The sequence below is a fragment of the Aethalodelphis obliquidens genome, unplaced genomic scaffold, assembly GCF_003676395.1.
Source record: "Aethalodelphis obliquidens isolate GAN/ISIS:26980383/991018 unplaced genomic scaffold, ASM367639v1 scaffold7, whole genome shotgun sequence".
In the NCBI taxonomy this organism is placed as follows: Eukaryota; Metazoa; Chordata; class Mammalia; order Artiodactyla; family Delphinidae; genus Aethalodelphis; species Aethalodelphis obliquidens.
This window is the reverse complement of record NW_020837951.1, coordinates 10,544,863-10,567,807: the sequence shown is the minus strand read 5'-3', so window position 1 is coordinate 10,567,807 and position 22,945 is coordinate 10,544,863. Positions and strand designations below refer to the sequence as shown.

General features: G+C 39.3%; 1 protein-coding gene and 1 pseudogene across 2 annotated transcripts in view; one reads left to right on the top strand and one right to left on the bottom strand.

Annotated features, from left to right (window-relative positions):
* NR6A1 (nuclear receptor subfamily 6 group A member 1) overlaps window positions 1-22,945 on the bottom strand; it is a 205,780-nt gene that overhangs the window by 88,113 nt on the left and 94,722 nt on the right. The window lies entirely within an intron of this gene.
* LOC113619712 (60S ribosomal protein L17 pseudogene) lies at window positions 11,856-12,522 on the top strand (annotated as a pseudogene).

The window sequence follows — 22,945 nt, the reverse complement described above, 5'->3', positions numbered from 1 at the left end:
CATGGATACAGGTTATCTAGGCTAGCAAATCTGTCCTCAGACAGATGAGAGTATTACCTTCTGCCTTTTTCTAGGTTGATTTTCTAATACCAAGTTGCATATTGATAAGACTCCTTTTTTATCTCATTCTCTCTCCAAATAGGTAATACCCCAATTCATTTCATATTAGTTATCTTCTCTTCAAAATCCCTGTTGGCATCATGTCCTGGCCCAGCCTGGAGATGTGTAGGGACAAAATGCTGGGATGGGTTATCCTAGGACACACCAACTACCTACATAAGAACATGAGGTTGTTTCCCAAAAGCACTAAAATCAAGAAAGTAGATCCCCTGACACAATAGTTTCTCCAAACAACATGAAACAACTCTTTGAGATATCAAATATTGTTCAGTCAAACCTTGTGATTTGAGCCTTGCTATTGGTTGAGTCCCTGCAGTCTGTGCAGTGCCCGGGGTTTTGCTCCAAATCCGTCACATTGCATTAGTGCCCTTCCTCCTCACTGCCTACAGAAATAACAGTCTTGAACATGGCAGCACAATCCATTTGTCCTGCTCTAATTACTTTTTGACATTATTCTTTCTGCTGCCAACGTCCTCCCTCCCTCTTTCTTTCTTCCTTTCTGCCTTAGGGCATCATTAGAATCATTTGAAAAGATCTTTAGGTTCCACCAGTATATATTTTGTTAACTTTTTATCACAAAATGGTTCCAAGGAGGAGTATTATAGTTCTAAGAAGAAAAGCCACCAGATTCTCAAAACCATTTCCAGAACTTCCCAGCTAGCACAGAGAGAATGGCCAAGAGGAAAATGTCCAGGTTTGAAGTACCTGGACAAATTGTAGCTCTGCCACTCACTAGCTGTGAGACCTTAGGCAAGTCTGATAATCTGTCTCAGTCTTAGTGCTCTATTCAGACAAGTGGAGTTATATCTGATAACCTAACAAGAGCTTCTATGAAGGTCAGCTGAGATAATGCATGTGAAAATACTCTGGAAAGGGCTGCAGTTGTATTATTATTAAGAGACACAAAAGCAATGACCAATATTGATAAGAATCTCTAAGTCTTGTGTTTTTCATTAAACTTAATGTGATGGTTAGTTTTACATGTCAACATGCCTGGGCCATCACATCAAACATTTGGTCAAATATTACTCTGGGTATTTCCATGAAGGTGTTTTTGAATGAAATTAACATTTAAATTGGTGGACTCTGAATACAGCAGATTGCCCTCAATAATGTGCTTGGGCCTCATCCACATTATTGAAGGCCTGAAGAGAACAAAAAGACTGGCCCTCCCCTGAGCAAGATATAAATCTCCAGGAGACTGCCTTTGGACTTGAACTGGAACATCAGCTCTCCTGGGTCTCTAGCCTGTCAGCCTTCAGACTGGAACTGCAGCGCTGACTTTCCTGGGTCTCCAACCTGCTGGCCCACCCTGCAGATTCTGGACTTGTAAGCTTCCGTAATTATGTGAGCCAAATTCCCTAAAATAAATCTTTAGTTATCTATCTACATATACATACAAACACACACACATACCCCATACTGGTTCTGTTTCTCTGGAGAATCCTGACTAATATATCTAGGACTTAGTTTTGTTTAGGATTCACAAGGACCATCCTATGCTCTAATAATAAGGGACAGAAACATCATGTATACAATAAATCCAGAGGTTTATCTCCAGAGCTCTTTTTGCTTCAGGATGACAGATCCTGATTTATAAATTACATATGTTCCAAAAGTCACTTTTAAGCCAGCTGCCTGGAACTTAAAAGGCTTTTTTTCCTCAATAATAAAATGGAGCTTAAAGACAAAGGATTGAGATGCTATCCTTATAAGAGTGATTAACACAGTGATTAATATATGTTTGTTAGATAAGTGCAAGAATCAATGTTGTTCTATTTAGAAAATACTTTTGGAAGAAAAGAATACAACATTTATGGGCTTCCCTGGTGGCGCAGTGGTTGAGAATCTGCCTACCAATGCAGGGGACACAGGTTCGAGCCCTGGTCTGGGAAGATCCCACATGCCGCGGAGCAACTAGGCCCGTGAGCCACTATTACTGAGCGTGTTCATCTGGAGCCTGTACTCCGCAACAAGAGAGGCCGCGACAGTGAGAGGCCCGTGCACCGTGATGAAGAGTGGCCCGCACTTGCCACAACTAGAGAAAGCCCTCGCACAGAAACGAAGACCCAACACAGCCATAAATAAAAAAAGAAAAAAAGAATACATTTATTAAACCCTTCTCATGTGTTAAGTAAGCACTGTACTGGGTGTTTCACATATATTGTTTTATTCAACCTTAATGCCTGTAGTACAAAGACAATGTTTCCCATTTCTGTAAATGACAAACTGAGCTCTGAAAGATGAGACAATTTTGGCATAGGTCCAACACAACTAGAATGTGGTAAAGTTGGGATCAGAATGACTCCATCGACCCATCTCAGACTGTAGGAAAGACATACTGAATAGTCTCTACCCTTATACATTAAAAAAAGAGAAAAAAGTAGGGGTGATGAACTATGACAGACCTGTTTCCCTTCCTCCACTCATTCCTAGATGTGGGATGGCAAAAAAAAGCACAAAAGGTAGAAAATAAGAAGCACTGGGTAAAGCAGGCTTTGGAAATCTACAGGCTGAGGGGTTTTCAGCAATGTCAATGTGAGCACTATCATTATAGCAAAAGATTGGATGTAAAGAGCAATGTCTTGGCAAACAAGAGTGAGGGTTTTGGTTTTTATTTTTTTAAAGAAAGCAATAGAAAATGCAGTGGTCCCAATGAACTGTAAATGTAGATGGGGGAAAGATGGTTTGTGAGGTGGGGGGAATCTGTTTGGTCTTTGTTGTTAATCTTAACAAGCCAGCACATCCTCTTTGTGCTGACGGCCTCAGGTCCAAGTGATAAGTCAAGCCAAAGCCAAGCCAAAGAGGTCTGTCTCCTGCAGCGCTTCCCTTTTCACATCTCAGATGGCCTTCCAGGATCCATCCTTAATTCACATTCTTTCTGCCCCAAATGCACACACTTAACAGGGAAAACTAATTTCACATTTTGTATTGTTGTACACAGCCTGCCAACCAAGGATAGGAACCAGCAGAATGATAAGCAATGAAACAAGAATTGTTTGCAATTAAGCCAAACGAGGTTCATTTCAACTACATTAAAATAGGCCAAGTAGACCAACTGCATGAGAAGATATTTTCCTGCAACAAAGTGTGACAGCAGGTTATTTAAACATAATTACTGTTGGAATTACATCACTGATAAAATGTTGCAACTCCAGTAGTTTCAAAACACACTCCTTCATCTTGATTGTAAAAAAAATCCACTTATAACCATGACTTCAGAATAACTCTGTAAGAAGGTATCATTACCCCATTTTATCAGTGAAGAAATTGAGGCTCAGAATGGTAGTCAAATGCTTAAGTGGTCAGAGCTAGGATCTGACTCTAAGTTTTGAGTGTTTTTTCCTTTCTCAAGTCAATTTCCCAAAGCTATCAAGGTCCTGTTTTATTAGGCCTCTCACTTTCTTGAGGTGTCTTGCTTCTAAGGACAATGTCAGATAAACACTACTGTAGTTGTAGTGTCTTAGACATTCCAATCTAAAGAACAACAAAGTCATGCCTGCCAAGTTCTAAATCATTTAGCGTGGTTTTTCTAGATAATGTAGTCATTGGCACAGGTAAGATTAACTTCCAATGATACTGATTTTTTTTTTCCTCCAAAATTTTGGGCAACTTGATCTCGTTAATCATTTGTGAAATTGTAAACATTTTGTGAACTAAAAGCAAGAACCTTTTCCAGATGAACATTTGAGATGCTAAAGTAGTATGCCACGTTTTCTAAATTTTTTCATTCGTGTAATCAAAAGTGACATAACCTGCAAAATAATAGTTCTAAATCAGAATGAATATTTATAAACACATAGCTATATGTTAATTCTATTTTATGGTTTTTTAGTCTATTTTAGGTACAAATACCTACATAAAATCCCCAATTATATTCTGAATTATTATACCTTTCAGAACTTAGCCATTCCAGTTCTACCAATCAGCTCCTTCTTAAAACTAGTACAGGCTGCACACTAAAGGGGAAAGCACACGGATTCTGAGATCAGACAGATCTGGGTTCCAATTCTTGCTCTACTATTTCAATACTTTTGACAAGTTACTCAATTGCTTGGAGTCTCACAGCTTTCTCGTACAAAACAGGGATACCATCCCTTAACCTTTAATGGCTTTTGTAACATATAAAATAAATGAACTACTATATCAGGCAAGCTCAGCTCCTGGGATACAGATGGTGTTCAATGAATGCCAATAGGTGCTTAATGAATGCTGTTATAAATTATTTTTAAAACCCTATAATGAATATGTCTATTGTTCCTCCTATGACCCAGAGAAAGGGAAATGAAGATTAGTGGTATGACATAAAGTAAAAACTTATTTTCACTTCTAGTATTTCTAGCATTTCAGCATTTATTTCTCCCGAATTTGTTAGAATACAGTTGTAACTGGAAGTGGAATTTAAGATGAAATATTTGGATAAAGGGGTCTACATTAGTTGATTAAATTCAAAAATTTAAATATAGTGTGTACTAAATAGTCTCCAAATTGCTACAAAGCAAAACCATTTTCTACACAGCTTGCATTTCTGCAGCATAGCTTTGAAAGAAAAGAAACCACTCTGTAATCCCACAGATTATGTCTAAAAATAGGATGATAGGCCAGCTGTCAGATGCATACGTTGTAGGGAAAATGGGGCCAAGAATCTCTCCCCAAAAATCACTGCAACTCTTCTGGCATTTGCTCCCATAAGGATAAAAAATTGAAATCTATTCAATTCTAGCAGCTACTACTTTCTTTTCGGACTAGGACAAAAGTTTGGAATTCTGAAGATTTATGAGGCCTTTTGTGAAATCTCTCCAAATTTGCAAAGTGCTGCTCATAACAGGCTTATAACAGAAGTGTCATGATCTGGAATTACTGCCTCAACACAAGCTCATTTTAAAAAAACTTTTGCTTTTTTGTGAATGCTTCCTGCCAGAGTTATTTAACCTTAAAAAAAAAAAAAGATGCAATGATTGGGACTGGGTTAACTTGCTGGATAGCCTTAGGTACAGTAAGCCCTTTGTGGGCCTCAGTTTTCTCATCTGCTTAATGGGAAAGTTGTGGGAACTTCTGTGCAAGGCTATCTTTCAGCTATGATGCTCTAGGGATTTTCTGAGCCTCAAAATTTCCAGACAGGATGAACAGAAGAGAAAACAAATACCCTTTTGGAGCTAACCTGTGTTAAGGTGCTTCAGTCCAAGAGCTCAGCAACCCTAAAAAGGTGAACAGAAGAAATTTCAATATCTTTTCTGCTGACTGTTAAGAAGCATAGGGCCAGGACTTCCCTGGTGGTTAAAACTCCGCACTCCCAATGCAGGGGGCCTGGGTTCAATCCCTGGTCAGGGAACTAGATCCCGCGTGCCGCAACCAAGACCTGGAGCAGCTAGCTAGCTAAGCATTAAGTAAGTAAATAAATATTTAAAGAAGAAAGAAAGAAAGAAGCATAGGAACAATTATTGTGGGTAAGGGTGGGAAGTGTCCTGGTGAGAAGAAAGAAAAGTGCTATCTAACTGAAAAAAGTGGGCACACGTCAAGGAAATACATACAGCCTGTGTACTATGTAGTCCACAAATACATTCATCCTACTATTATACAACTGACACTTTTCTAGGTGCTAGGGACAGAATGTGAGCTAGATACGCATTCCTGTCAAGAGTCTCAACAGCTTCTCAAGGCAGGCACAGATCGTACCCAGGTCAATTTCAAACCCTGACCCTCAACAGTCAAATGGAAAGACTATAAAAAGGTTCAGCCTCACGTCTGGTACACTTAATACGTGCTGGCTATACCTGGAGAATAACTTACCTTACACCAATGCCTTTAAAAGTTGTCAGTTTCAAAGATAAGTAATTGCATATTGAGTTTGAGAGAGGAGCTTTTAGGTGAGATATTGAGGATCAAAATACTATGTCAGGGGGCTTCCCTGGTGGCGCAGTGGTTGAGAGTCCGCCTGCTGATGCAGGGGACACGGGTTTATGCCCCGGTCCAGGAGGATCCCACATGCCACGGAGCGGCTGGGCCTGTGAGCCATGGCAGCTGGGCCTGCACGTCCGGAGCCTGTGCTCCGCAACGGGAGAGGCCACAGTGGTAAGAGACCCGCGTACCGCAAAAAAAAAAAAAATACTATGTCAGCTTTGTGACCACCTAGAGGAGTGGGATAGGGAGGGTGAGAGGGAGATGCAAGAGGGAGGAGGTATGGGGACATATGTATATGTATAGCTGATTCAGTTTGTTATAATACAGCAGAAATTAACACACCACTATAAAGCAATTATACTCCAATAAAGATGTTAAAAAAAATACTATGTCAGCCATTTATAGCACTCATTTCTTGTTTTCGTTTTTTGTGTTTTTCAGGGAATAGTGGTATCATTATTCAAAAACCAAGAGCAGAAAATGCAAGAGAAAGAAGACCTAGTGTCAGAGGTGTCTACTCTGCACTGTAGCTCAGAACCTAAAGGATTTCCTTGTAAAGCAAGGGTCCCCAACCCCCGGGCCGCCAAGGACTGCTACAGGCCTGCAGCATGTTAGGAACCGGGCCGCACAGCAGGAGGTGAGCGGTGGCGAGCGAGCGAAGCTTCATCTGCCGCTGCCCATTGCTCGCATCACCACCTGAACCATCCCCCTCCCCCCCCCCCCCCACCCCCCCCCCAGGTCTGTGGAAAAACTGTCTTCCACAAAACCAGTCCCTTGTGCCAAAAAGGCTGGGGACTGCTGTTGTAAAGGACAGAGGTTTGGCTACTACCTAACAATGTCACCATGAAGAAACTAAATCTGATATGACATGCTTCTCCCACAAGATTATAGGCTTATTTCTTCCTAAACCTCAGACACACTATATATTGTTGAGACAATCCAAGGACTCGAGGAGTTCATGAGGATTCAATCATTCATTCAACAAATGCTTATTGGGTGCTTACAATCCTCGTGATGGGGATCAGAGCAAACAAGACTGGCATGGTCACTGCCCTTACAGACTAGTAGAAGGGACAAACATTAAGCAGTTATATAAAGAAATATTTAATTATAATTGTGATAAGTGTAATAACTGTCCTAAGTACAGAAAGTATGGGTAACAATTACAGGACCAAACTTGGCCTAGGAGAAGTGGAATAACATTCAAGCAATGGAATATGAGGAGAGTGGGCAGAAAGCAAACTATCCACAGAAAAAAACACATGATTTCTTTATAAAAAATGGTCTAGCCTTTTCTGCTCCCAAAGTCTCAGACATATGTCTCTCCTCAGTGCTCTTAGCACCCTGTACTTGTCGGCACTACTGAGCTGATTTTACTGCAATGTGACAACCAGTTTTATGAATCTATCTCCCTTACTAAACTGCAAACTCCTCCAGAATAGGGACCTTATCCAACCTATTTCTGTGCCTCTAATACCTAGCATTGGGCTAGATACTCAGTATACCCTCAGAAAATGGTAATTATTATTACTGTGATTACTGCCCTTCAGTGACCACTAGATCATTACACAAACTATACAGCTTTGTTCTGTTAATTGAGACCTTTGTCCCACTTCAGAGAGACCCCAGTAAGTGAGTCCCAGGAATATATCACCTACCACTGATCCCAACACACACCACTGCTCTCAGCTCCTTTGCAGTGGTGATTTTTGCTTGTTTACATGGATGATTCAGAGCTATCTTTTCCACTGTTCTGTGGTGACTTCCAATGCAAGACTATCAGCCAAGAACAGAAATGCCTTAAAAGGTAGTGATATGAAGATCACAAGTTAGGAAAGGGAGAGGGGGTGAAGAGAATTAGGACACAGCTGTAGTGTTCTGTAGGCTAAAACATAGACTCAATGTGTCACAGAAAATTAAATCAGAGGCTGAATATTATTCCCGGTCTCCTGAATAAATGTAAGCAAGGGCCCTGGTACTCTGTCACTGGCTACACTGTAGCCATGCTAGGTCCTCAATGACATCCAGTTCTACACCCTAGGATCATTCTGAACTGGGGAGGCAAGGTCATTGCTCCTCCAGGCTAAATTCTACAAAGCTCCATTTGCCCCAGACAGAAAAAAGAGGATGTCAACTGCTAAATCCATTTTGATAGCTAGAGGAGGATTAAAGAAACTGCACACATGGTGATGTCCGAATCTGAGCAATGAGATTAACCTCCATGTGGACTGCCTATATCTCATAGAGGTTTAAAACAAACAGATCTGCCATCACATTTTTCACATCTAGAACTCAAACTGAAAGGGAAGCCCCAAGTGAGATATAGTAATGCACTCTGCTGCCCCAGATTCTAGAGAGACACTAAGACAGGGTCACCATCCTCTAGAAAGTGTGGGGGAGAAAGACCAGGAAATTATCTACAGTGCCCAAGCAAAGCACAAACAAGGTGCTAAGTGGGAACTCACAGGCAGGAGTGATAAATCTATGTGGAGTGGGGATAGATCTGATGGAAACTTCACAGTCAGAAGTGGCATTAGAGCTCAATTTTGAAGGAGTAGACTACCAACACGCAGAGAAGGGGGAGGAAGTGGCAAGTGCCATTCTAGGCAAAAGCAACAGCAAGTACAACGACATGGCAGCATAAAAGCAGAGGTTATTTTGAAAATATGAATACTTTTGTGTAGCGTGGGTTTAAGACACATGACAGTGAGTGGCAGGAAAAGAGACTGAGGGACGTTGAGGAAAGCCAGATTTAGAAAGGTCTTATATACTAGGCTAAACAGCTGGACTTCTTCCTGCAGGTGGGAATAACATACATTTAATATTATTACAGTTTAGTTATTTTGTTAAATACCTGCTATGAAAAAGGCAAGGTGTTTTACATACTTTAGTGCATTTGATGTTCAAAACGCCTCATTGTACACACAAGCAAAAAGACTCAAGAGAGGTCAGGTAACCCAAATCAGGTCTGTTTGACTTCAAAGACTACACAAAATCTCCCAAAAAAGGATTCCTGGTATAGGAACTCCTAGACTTCTGATTCCAAACAATCTAGGGCTCTTTCCAACATACTATGTACGTTATAATGTAAGTTTCAGAATGCTCTCACTTGGGCCTACAGCAAACTGGTGGTATAAAAATGTTCAAGGGGGCTTCCCTGGTGGCGCAGTGGTTGAGAGTCCGCCTGCCGATGCAGGGGACACGGGTTCGTGCCCCAGTCCAGGAGGATCCCATATGCCACAGAGCGGCTGGGCCTGTGAGCCATGGCCACTGGGCCTGCGCGTCTGGAACCTGTGCTCTGCAACAGGAGAGGCCACAACAGTGAGAGGCCCATGTACCGCAAAAAAAAAAAAAAAAAAAAAATGTTCAAGGAACCCTTGAAATCAGTGGCATCAGACCACGTAGGTTCATCTACTCATTCTTAGCAGTCTCTAAAACACAGGAATACTAAGAAATCTAAGATCAATTTTTCTAATGGTCCTTGTCTGAAGGTTTTCTCTCTCCTGACATTACTGCAGTATTTTACATCAACAGCTATTTCAGAAGACAAGGTAGCCAGGTTCCCCAAAGCAGAAATAGGAACAGAATGAGACTGTGGCTTAGATACCACCAAATCTGACACCTGGCCGTGAAAATTCAACAGTGAGGACACACGACTTTGTTGAAACATGTCTAGGCTCTGAAGCACATTAGTTGGTTGAATTTTGATTATGTTATTTAACTTTCTGAGCCTCAAGTTCCTTACATTAAAAATGTAGTAATAAACACTACGTTTCAGGATAGCTACGAAAGCTAAATAGTATAAATAAGGTGAAGAAGGAAGGACTCAAAGCCTACAGCATGGGAGGCACCCAAACCTACCTTTCCTACACACACTTACATACATACTTAGCTAGCATTCTGTCTGCCTACTTCATATGATTTTTGTGAGGCTCAAATAGGGTGATGTCTATGAAAGTCCTTAATCAAGTATCAGTAAAAAATAACTGTCATTATAACTAAGCTCAAAACTCTGCTCAGGGCACAGTGATGACTATTTTTTATAATCCTTGTCTTCAAGGGGCTAACCCTCAGATAAGTGAGCTACAAGTATACAAATGAGTGGAATATAGGTAAGAAGTAGTAGAATTAGTAAGTGCTAGAAGAGTGGTAATAATAGCTAACATAATTGAGCACTTAGCATGGGCCAGATCTAGTCTAGATGCTTTACCTATATTATCTCATTTAATCCTGAAATAAGCCCTATGGAGCACATGCTATTATATGCATAGATGTGGAAACTAAAGCACATGATGGCTAGGTAATTTGATTAAGTTTACACAACTAGTAAGTGGTGATACCAGGATTGAAATGCATGAATTCTGACTCTACAGCTCATACTATTAGAGATGCAGAGGCATGAATTAAAGAAGTGGAGAAATAATATGGTAACAAATAATGGGGTCTATTAATGAACTCATTGAGCACTCATATTGTGCCAGGCCTGGGCTAAGCACTTCACATGTGAGCTCTTACTTAATTCCAAAAACCCTCTGTGAGCTAGACACCATCCCAATTTTACAGATGAGGCAACAGATTTAATGATGTTGGGTTACTTGCTCAAGGTCTCACAGCTAGTTAGCAGAAAAAAACAGATCTCAAACTTAGCCCTGTCAGTGTGTAAAAAGCACATGCTCTTAACCTCTTTGCTCTTTGGATCAGTGGCAGGCAGTAGTGTTCAGGTTGGGCCCTGATGGCCAAAAAGAATTTGAATAGCTGATAATGAGTTGTATGGGAGTCCAAAGGGCACAGCATGAACAAAGGATTACACAGAGGAAATCTGGGGGCTTTAAAATAAAAATACAATCATTTTATTTTGTAATCCCTAAATCATAAGACAGGCTGGATATTCTTTTCTGCCATTAAAAACAACCTTTTAGGGCTTCCCTGGTGGCGCAGTGGTTGAGAGTCCGCCTGCCAATGCAGGGGACATGGGTTCGTGTCCCAGTCCAGGAAGGTCCCACATGCCGCGGAGCAGCTGGGCCCGTGAGCCATGGCCGCTGAGCCTGTGCATCCAGAGCCTGTGCTCCGCAACGGGAGAGGCCACAACAGTGAGAGGCCCGCGTACCGCCAAAAAAAAAAAAAAAAACTTTTAAATTAAAACAGCAGTATATATGTTATAGAATATTGGGAAATATATAAAGAAGCAAAAATAAGAAAATAAAGCATGTCTTAGAAAAGATGTCTTTGAAAAGAAGAGAGTTATGGAAAATTAGTTGGAAAGGTACTTCAGGGACTGACTGCAGCAGCTTTGGCCTTAAATGCTGGACTGGGGAACCAAAACTACATTCCAAATGCATTGGAAGATTGTGAGCAGAGAGCGAGTATAATTAGACACTTAAGCCATGTTTAAGACAGACTTAAACGGAGAGACAAGAGGCAAGATCAGGAAGGAGCCCATTACAGTAGACCAGGTAAAAGCTAAGGGCCTGAGTTATGAGCAAGCTATATATCATGACCACTGTAAGCTCAGACTGAGTCAGACCTAAGTTTGAACTTGGCTCCATTACTTACTAGCTATGTGATGCTGATTAAGTTAACTTAAACCTTGTGAGCCTCAGTTTCATCATCTATAAAGTAGGGATAATAAAACCCATGTAAAGAGTTGTTGTGAGGACTAAGTAAGCTATGAAACAATTAATGTGATTCAGGTTTCTCAACTTCTACACTATTGACATTTTGGGCCAAATAATTCTTTTTTTATGGAAGAGCTATCCCTGTGCATTAATAAGATATTTAGCAGCATCCTTGGTCTCTACCTACCCGTCCCCTCCCCACCCGCCCTGGCCCCCAGGTTGTGACAACCAAAAGTGCTCGATCTTCCTTTTCCGGTTAGTGGCCCGAGGTGACCTCTAAAAATGGTTCAGTATTCACTTGACCCAGAAAATGCCACAAAATCATGCAAGTCGAGAGGTTCAAATCTTCGTGTTCACTTTAAGAACACTCGTGAAACAGCCCAGGCCATTAAGGGTATGCATATCTGAAAAGCCACCAAGTATCTGAAGGATGTCACTTTAAAGAAGCAGTGTGTGCCATTCCGTCGTTACAGTGGCGGAGTTGGTAGGTGTGCCCAGGCCAAACAGTGGGGCTGGACGCAGGGTCGGTGGCCCAAAGAGTGCTGAATTTTTACTGCACATGCTCAAAAATGCAGAGAGTAATGCTGAACTTAAGGGCTTAGATGTAGATTCTCTGGTCATTGAGCATATCCAGGTGAACAAAGCCCCCAAGATGTGGCACAGGACTTAGAGAGCTCATGGTCGGATCAACCCATACATGAGCTCTCCGTGCCACATTGAGATGATCCCTACTGAAAAAGAACAGATTGTTCCTAAACCAGAAGAGGAGGTTGCCCAGAAGAAAAAGATATCCCAGAAGAAATTGAAGAAACAAAAACTTATGGCCCGGGAATAAATGCTGCAAAAAATAAATGCAAATAAAAGTTAAAAAAAAAAAAAAAAAGCGCTCGACATGGCCAAATAAACTCCGGTTGATAACTACCTGGCATAATTTCTGGCATATAAAGTATCAATAAATACAAGCTTTAAAAAGTAATTGCAGGGAATGAAGGGAGGGGAAGGTGGTTACTCAGTGATGAAAACAGAAATGTAAAAGTAAAACAAAGACAGATAAGATGAATTGCCTGGCTGACTGGATATGGAGATCATGAAAGAAGAAGGTACAGGAAGTGACCACAGCTTTAACTCTGTGTGATTCATCCAACCAAAACAAATAAGGAAGAAAGGAGAGTGTGAAGGCTTAAGGGACCAAGAGACATGCAAATAAAGATATTTGAAAGGATTAAGAATTCTGGTCTTTGGCTAGGGAGAAGGGTCAGTGCAGGTCTATGAATCAAATATAAAAATTACTCTTTATGTTTCCTGAGCTTTTAATGTTTTCAGTTATAGTTCCAAAGTGAGTACTAGTCACAAGCCTTAATTGTAGAGCTCTCAGGAGAAATAAACTTAAAAGACATGTTTGACAATGAATATGTATTGTCATTAAAATCAGAAAAAAAGGTATTCTATTTTCAGAAGGAAATATAATCAGAAAAAAAATATAAAGCAAATAAGACATTAAAAAAAACACTACAAATTTGTACAAAGTGACAGACTTTGTTAGTTTTCCATCCTTTCACCAGAAAACTGAAAAACTGGTATGTACTGATCTTCCGAAGATTAAACCAACTTCAGGGCTTCTAGTATGTGCCATATATTTTAGAGATATTGGTGAAAGAAAAAAAGTTGAATCCAAAACCTATGCATGTTCAAATTCCAGTAGTTTGATACCTTTCGGAAAAGTCAGATCTATCTGGCTCTATAGCCTCCCAGTCCCCAGCAGACCCCCATGGCAACTCTTGCAGCCTTTGCCAAGCCACCTGAGCAAACAAGACTGTATCCCTGCTTGTCACCTGCTACGTAGTCTATTCCAAGGCCCTTTCCAGAACTAGTCAAAGCAGAAAAGCACTGAAACTGATCTGACACATCTACATACAGTGACCGTACTTTGATTTTTCCAAGATTATTATGTTCTGTGGTCTCCATGAACCAATGTTCTATAAATTCCAATATTCAGGAATTCAAACTAAATTTCCATATAAAAAGCCCATGTGATATCATGACACATTTGCCGAAATCCATAAAGTATAAAATATGAAGAGTGAACCCTAATGTAAACTATGAATTTTGGGTGATAATATTGTACGATATCAATGTAGGTTCACTGATTATAACAAATGTACCATTCTGGTATGGGATGTTGATGGGAGGAGATTGTACAATATGTTTGGAAGTGAGTATATGGAAACTCTGTACTTTCTGCTCAATATTGCTGTGAACTTAAAACCTTTCTAAAAAATAGTCTATTTAAAAGGGGAAAAAAAATTTCATGTGAGATCTGTTGTTCTGATTTTGGATTCAGAAAATGTGATCCTTGTAGATGTGCAGGAGCAGATGCCAGAGAGAGGACTTACGCTAAGGGCCAGAGACAAGGTCTGAGAAAGCAAGCTCTGAACTCCTGGGATTGTCATGAAGAAAATAAAATTTTCCAATCAAAAAATGCAGAAATCGGGCTTCCCTGGTGGCGCAGTGGTTGGGAGTCCGCCTGCCGATGCAGGGGACACAGGCTCGTGCCCCGGTCTGGGAGGATCCCATGTGCCGCGGAGCAGCTGGGCCCGTGAGCCATGGCCGCTGAGCCTGCGCGTCCGGAGACTGCTCCGCAACGGGAGAGGCCACAGCAGTGAGAGGCCCGCGTGCCGCAAAAAAAAAAAATGCAGAAATCCAAATGGTGAGCTTTCTCATTGCAGCTGGATAAAGACTCCCATTTTTGTCATGGGGTAAATTTATATGTGCCAAATTTACAAAGAGGGGTGTAGAAAGTGAGTAAATGCCTCGTCAGGAAGCTCTCTAAACTAAATGACAATTTTTGGATAAGGTTAAAAGTAGGAAGAAATGACATCCCTATCTCAAATTCTTTAAAAAATCAATACCACTTCCAGTTTCCAGTCTGGCCATGTATGGAGCTTAGAAGTTGCCACTCTGTCCTAACAACAAGAAAAAGCTGAATGAAGTGGAAAATCAACAACTCTTCATAGATGTGGCAGAGAAGTGAGGTCAGATGGCAAAACACTGTCCCCAAAATTGGAGAGACAGATACAGTTAAGAGAGAATCACAACCTACTAAAGCTGAAACTCTTGAGCAGAAAATTCCACAGGAACCAGTGCCAGAGTAAGAACACCTAAGCTGTAGTTGATGAATTGTCGGAAGCTAAGTGTGGATAACTCTGAGAGTTAAAACTCTAGAGGGAGGACTTCCCTGGTGGTCCAGTGGTTAAGACTCCATGCTTCCAACGCAGGGGGCACGGGTTCAATCCCTGGTTGGGGAAGTTCCGCATGCTGCATGGCACGGCCAAAAACAAAAACAAAAAACTCCAGAGGGACCCAGTCACAGGAGGGCTCCACACTTTTGTGAGTTTTACCTCCAAAACCTCTACCAGGACCTCACAGTGAGTACCAGAGAAAATTCCTTCTTGCTTCCAGAAGAGAGAGGGGAAAAAGACCCCTGAAATATACCAGAGCATTCTGTTCTTAACAAGGCCTGCACTCAGGAAAAAATTATTTTATTAGAGCCTAACTTGCTGGAGTTTTATCAGAGCCTAACCAACCTAGGAGACGGGAAATACCCAACTCTAGCTTCCTCTAACATCCCACATGAAGGAAAAAGGAATAACCCAACTCCAGCCCACCCAGCCATCCTGTCCCACCTAAGGGGGAAAAGAACCCTGAGAAGCGCTAGTAAAGTTCGCTGTTCTGCAGCACTGGCTCACCAAAACACTGAGACCAAATCAAAGGACTATAGAATGCTTCCCCTTCCCCACATGTTACCACTACATTACTAAAGGCCTGTTTATAGCAATTCCTTTTACCTAGTACACCACATTCAATTTTCAACAAAAAAACCCCACAAGGCATACTGAAAGGCAAAACAAGCATCAGAAATCAGAGTCAGACACTGCAGAAATGTTGGAATTATCAGACCAGGAACTTTAAAGAATATGATTAATATGCTAAGGGTTTTAATGGAAAACAGACAACATGAAAGACAGATGGATAATTTAAGCAGGGAGGTGGAAATTCTAAGAAAGAATCAAAATAAAATGCTAGAAAATAAAAAATACTGTAATAGAAATGAAGAAGGCTTTGATAGGCTCAATAGTAGACTGGGCATGGCTAAAGAAAGATCTCTGACCTTGAAGATATGACAGTAGAAACTCCCAAAACTGAAAAGCAAAGAGAAAAAAAGACTAAAACAAACAAAAGAACAGAATCTCCAAGGACTGTGGGACAACAAAAGGTGTTACATATGTGTAATGGGAATACTAGAAGGAAAAGAAAGAAACAGAAGCAATATTTGAAGTAATAATGACTGAGAATTTCCCCCAAATTAATGTCAGATACCAAACTACAGATCCAAGAAGCTCAGAGAACACCAAGCAAGATCAATGCCAAAAAAACCCCACTACACCTAGACATCATATTCAAACTTCAGAAAATCAAAGGTTAAAAGAAAAAAATCAAATCTTGGACTTCCCTGGTGGTCCAGTGGGTAAGACTCCAGGGAGCCTGGGTTCGATCCCTGGTCAGGGAACTAGATCCTGCATACGTGCTGCAACTAAGAGTTCGCATACTGCAACTAGGAGTCCACACGCCACAACTAGGAGTCCACATGCCACAACTAGGAGTCTGCATGTCGCAACTAAGAAGTCCACATGCTGCAACTAAGAGCCCGCATGCCACAGTGAAGATCCCACATGCCGCAACTAAGACCCAGAGCAGCCAAAATAAAATATAAAAATTAAAAAAGGGTGACATAACTTAAAAGAAAAAAATCTTGAAAGAAGCCGGAGGGAAAAAACATCCTACCTATAGAGGAGCAAAGGTAATAATTACATCCAAGTTAACCTCAAAATGATGCAAGCAAGAAGGGAACAGAGTAAATATTTAGGGTGATGAGAGAAATAAACCCACCAACCTAGAATTCTGTATCTTGTGAAATTATCCTTCAAAAGTGAAAGAGAAATAAAGAATTTCTCAGACAAACAAAATTGGAGAGAATTCATTGCCAGTACACCTGCCTAGCAAGAAATGTTAAAAGCAGTTCTTCAGAGGGAAGGAAAATGTTAATAAAGTCAGAAACTCAGATCTACATAATAAGAAGTAAGAGCACTGGAGAATAAGTAAAGGTAAAATTAAAACTTATTTTTCTTATTCTTAGTTCTAACAAGTAACAGTTTAAAATAATAATAGCGGGCTTCCCTGGTGGCGCAGTGGTTGAGAGTCCGCCTGCCAATGCAGGGGACACAGGTTCATTTCCCGGTCCGGGAAGATCCCACATGCCGCGGAGCGGCTAGGCCCGTGAGCCATGGCCACTGAGCCTGCGCGTCCGGAGCCTGTGCTCCGCAACGGGAGAGGCCACAACAGTGAGAGGCCCGCGTACCGCAAAAAAAAATAGTAATAGCATGTATTCTACTGTATATACTTACGTGTAAGTGAAATGAATGACAACATGATATAAGGGATGGGAGGTAGGAATTAGGAATATTTTGTTATTATAAGGTATACATACTACTTGTGAAATAGTATAGTGTTATTTGAAAGCTAATTTAGATTAGTTGTAAACGTATATTGCAAACTCTAGGGAACCACTAAAAAAAAAGTTAAAAAAGAAGTACAACTGACATACTCAGAAAAGAAAGAAAACAGAATCATATAAAATGCTCACTTAAAACTACAAGAGGCAGAAAAAATGTGGAAGACAAAATTAAGGACAAATAACAAGGACAATAAATAGAAAATACTAACAAATATGGTAGATATTAATCCAACTATATCAATTATCACCTTAAACATCTTAAATACACTAATTGAAAGACAGAGATTGTCAGAGTGAATCCAAAAACAAGACCCAACTACATGTTGTCTATTGGAAACACACATACAGATTAAAAATAAAGGGATGGAGAAAGATATATCATGGTAACATCAATCAAAAGAAAGCAGGTGTGTCATCAAAAAACAAGTGTTTTGATGTTTGATGTGTTTTAAGGACACCCCTGCCCTGCTTTCTTTTGATTGGTGTTACCATGATATATCTTTCTCCACCCTTTTACTTTTAGTCAAAAAGACAGTAAGTAAGTCTTGGTGAAGATGTGGAGAAAAGGTAAATCTTGTGCACTGTTGGTGGGACTGTAAACTGGTGCAGCCACTATAGAAAACAGTATAGAAGTTCCTCAAAAAGTTAAAAATAGAACTGCCATAAGATCCAACAATTTCACTTCTGGGTATTTACCCAAAGAAAACAGAAACACTAATTTGAATATACATACATACATAACAATCTTCATTGCAGCATTATTTACAATAGGAAGATACGGAAGCAACTTAAGTGTCCATCAACAGACAAGTGGGTAAAAAGATGTGGTTATGTATATAAAATGAAATATTATTTGGTCACTAAAAAAATGAAATCCTGCCATTTGTGACAACATGGATGAATCTAAAGGATATTATACTAAGTAAAATAAGTCAGAGACAAATACTGCACAATCTCACATTTGGAATCTAAAAAACAAAACAAAATGAAACAGACTCACAGACACAAAGAACAAACAGGTGGTTGCCAAAAGAGGGGGGTGGTGGAGTGGATGATATTGGTGGAGTGGATGATATTGGTGAAGGGGATTCAGAGGTACAAACCTCCAGTTACATAATATAAGTCCTGGGGTTGTAATATATACATTAAGGAGTACGGTCAATAATATTGAAAGTTGTACAGGAAGAGATGGTTACTAGACTTACCATGAGGATCATTTCACAATGTATACAAATGTCAAATCATTATGTAGAACACCTGAAACTAACATAATATTGTATGTAACCTATATTTATTTTTTAAAAAGTAAATGAATTGACAGATGGGTAGAGGGACAGATGGATGGATAGATATGGATTAAAGCAGAGTGAAACAATGGGAGAATATAGGAGGTGGGCATATGAGTATTCACTCTACAGTCTTTAACTTCTCTGGTGTTTGAAAGTTTTGTAATAATATTTGGGGAAAAGTTTTTTAAATACTTCAAAAAAGTTATAATTTTTGGAACTGACTGATGAGTACATCGGGGCTCTTTATACCATTCTCTTTACATCTGCATATATTTGGATATTTCCACAATAAAATTTATAAACTGTAAAAACAAGTTAACAGGCTAAAAAAAAAACTAAGAATGGGTATATTAATTTCAGACAAAGCAAATTTCAGAGTGAGGTAAGTTATCAGGGATAACAAAGGGCATTACATAATGATAAAGGCATCAGTACTCCAAAGATGACATAACAACCCTTAATGTGTATGCACCTAACAACAAAGCATCAAAATATGAGATAAACTCATTATTTAAATTTACAATTCTTTGACCCAAAATGTGGTTGAATACTTATTCATAATGTTTCATTTTAAAATATTTATTTATGTCTGTGTGTCCAATTTTTATTGTGACATATATCAAAAGTATGTGTATGTATAATTTAAATCATCATAATAATACAGTAAACACTATTTTTTTAGCTTATGAAAAAATATGAGGTAAAAACTGATATTGGTAGAACTGCAAAAAGAAATAGATTTGAATCTATTATTATAGTTGGACACTTTAACACCCATCTATCAGAAATGAACAGATCTAACAGCCATAAAATCAGTAAGAACACAGCTGAACTACACTGAACTACAAATCAACTGAACATAATTGATATTTACAGACTACTTTATCCAACAACAGCAATATTACACATTCTTCTCAAGCTCATGTGGAACGTCCACCAAGACAGACCACATTCTGGATCATAAAACACACCTTAACAAACTTAAAAGAACAGAAATCATACAGTGAATGTCTGCTCTCAGATCACAATGGAATTAAACTAGAAATCAATAACAGTAAGATACCTGGAAAATTACTTAAAATATTTGGAGATTAAACAATACAATTCTAAACACATGGGTCAAAGAAGAAATCTGAAGAGAAATATTTAAAATATTTTGAAATATTTTAAAAATGAAAATACAACTTATCAAATGAAATACAACTTATCAAAATTCGTAGGATGCATCAATAACAGTGCTTAAAGAAAAATTAATAGCACTGAATGTTTTAGAGTTGAATTTGAATTCAATATTAGAGTTGAAAATTGAATATTAGAAAAGATCTAAAATCAATAATCTAAGCTTCCACCTTAGGAAACTAGAATAGGAAGAGCAAATTAAAACCAAAGCAAGCAGAAGAAAAGAAATAATAAGAACTAGAGGGAAAAAAAATCAATGAAATCGAAAATAAGAAATCAATAGAGAAAATCAACAAAACCAAAAGCTGGTTCTTTGAAAAGATAAATAAAATCAATAAGCCTCTAGCCAGGCTAAGAAAACAAGGGAGAAGACACAAATTACCAAAATCAGAAATGAAAGAGGTGACATCAGTACAGATCACACAGACATTAGAATAAAGAAATACTATGAACAACTTTATGCCCACAAATTTGATAACCTAGATGAAATGGACCAATTCCTGGAAAGACATAATCTCCCAAAACTCACACAAGAAGAAATAATCTAAATAGCCTTATTATTAAATTAAATCAATAATTAATTATCTTCCCAAACAGAAAGCACCAGGCCCAGATGGGTTCACTGGTGAATTCTACAGAACACGTAAGAACAAAATTATACCAATTTTCTATAATCTCTTCCAGAATACAGAAGCAGAAGGGATATTTCTTAACTTATTATGTGAGGTCAGCATTCCAAGACCTTGTAAGAAAATTACAAACCAATTTCTCTCATTAATACGGATTTAAAAATCCTCAACAAAATACTAGCAAATGGAATCCAACAATGTAAACAGAAATATACATCATAACCAAATGGGATTTATTCCAGGTATGCAAGGCTGGTTTGTCATTTGAAAATTATTAATATAATCCATCGAATCAACATGCTAAAGAAAAAAAACACTTGATCATATCAAAAGATGCAGAAAAAAGCATTTGACAAAATCCAACACCCATTCCCAATAAAAACTCTCAGGAAACTAGGAATAGAACGGAACTTCCTTAATGTGATAAAGAACATCTGCAAAAAACCTACAGCTAACACCAAACTTAATGATAAGAAACTCAAAGCCTTCCTGCTAAGATCAGGAACAATGCAAGGATGCCCCTCTCACTACTGCTTTTCAACATCACACTGGAAGTCCCAGCTATTGTGATAAGACAGCAAAAAGGAAATAAAAGGTATACAGATTAGGAAGGAAGAAATAAAACTGTCTTTGTTCACAGATCGTCTATGTAGAAAATCCTAAAGAATCAACAAAAAACTCCTGGAACTAATAAGCAGTGATAATAAGGTTTCAGGATACAAGGCTAATAAACAAAAGTCAGTCACTTTCCTATATACAAGTAATGAACAAATGGAATTTGAAATTAAAAATACATTACCATTTATAATAGCACAACCCTCCCAAAATGAAATACTTAGGTATAAAACTAACAAAATATGTACAAGATCTATATGAGGAAAACTACAAAATCCTGATGAAAAAAAATGTCAAAAAAGTACTAGAGAGATATTACATATTCATAGATAGGAAAAGTCAATATCACCAGATACCAGTTCCTCCCACCTTGATTTACAGATTCAATGCAATCTCAATCAAAATCCCAGCAACTTATTTTGTAGATATCAACAAACTGATTCTAAAGTTTATATGCAGAGGCAAAAGACCCAGAATGGCCAATACAATATTGAAATAGAAGAACAAAGCTGAAGAACTGACACTATCTGACTTCAAGAATTATTATGAAGTCACAGTAATCAAGACAGTGTGGTACTGGGGAAAAAACAAATAGATTAATGGAACAGAATAGAGAGCCTAGAAACGGACCCACATAAATACAACCAAATGATCTTTGACAAAGGAGTAAAAGCAATAAAATGTAGCCAAGTTAGCCTTCAAGAAATGGTGCTGGAACAACTGGATATCTACATATATTAAAAAAAAAAAAAAAATCAATCTACACACAGACCTTACACCCTTAACAAAAATTAACTCAAAATGGATCACAGGCCTAAACGAAAAACACAAAACTATGAGACTCCTAGAAGATAACACAGGAGAAAACCTAGATGACCTTCTGCATGGCAATGAATTGTTGGGTACAACACCAAAAGCATGACCCATGAAAGAAATAATTAGTAAGCTAGACTTCATTAAAATGAAAAATTTCTGGTCTGCTAAAGACAATGTCATTAGAATGAGATGACCAGACTACGAGAAAATATTGGTAAAAGACACATCTGAGGGCTTCCCTGGTGGCGCAGTGGTTGAGAGTCCGCCTGCCGATGCAGGGGACACGGGTTCGTGCCCCAGTCCGGGAAGATCCCACATGCCGTGGAGCGGCTGGGCCCGTGAGCCATGGCTGCTGAGCCTGCGCGTCCGGAGCCTGTGCTCCGCAACCGGAGAGGCCACAACAGTGAGAGGCCCGCGTACCGGAAAAAAAAAAAAAAAAGAAATGAGCTATCAAGCTATGAAAAGACATGGAGGAAACTTAAATGCATATTACTAAGTGAAAGAAGCCACTCTAAAAAGGCCACATACTATATGATTCCAACTGCATAACATCTGGAAAAGGCAAAACTATGGAGACAGCAAAAAGATTAGTAGTTGCCAGTGGTTAGGAAGGAGGGAGAGAGGGATGAATAGGCAGAGCACAGAGAATTTTTAGGGCAGTGAAACGATTCTGTAACATACTGCAATGGTAATACACATCATTACCTATTTGTCAAAATCCACAGAAGGTACAATACCAAGAGTGAAATCTAAACTATGAGGACTTCCCTGGTGGTCCAGTGGCTAAGACTCCGCACTCCCAATGCAGAGGGCCTGGGTTAGATCCCTGGTCGGGGAACTAGATCCCACATGCATGCCGCAACTAAGAGTCCACATGCTACAACTAAGAAGTCCACATGCTGCAACCAAGAGTCCAAAGGCTGCAACGGAGATCCTGTGCGCTGCAATAGAGATCCTGCGCGCCGCAACAAAGACCCCCCGGTGCTACATACATTCATGAATGTATGCATGCATGCATGAATAAATAAATAAATATATTTTTTAAAAGAGCAGTGGCTGAAACCAGCAATGGTCATTTTATAAATAAATAAATAAATAAATAAAATAGAAACTATGGATTTTGGGTGACAATGATGTGTCAGTGTAGGTTTATCAACTGTAACAAATGCATCACTCTGGTAATGGATGTTGATAGTTGGTTGGGGGTCA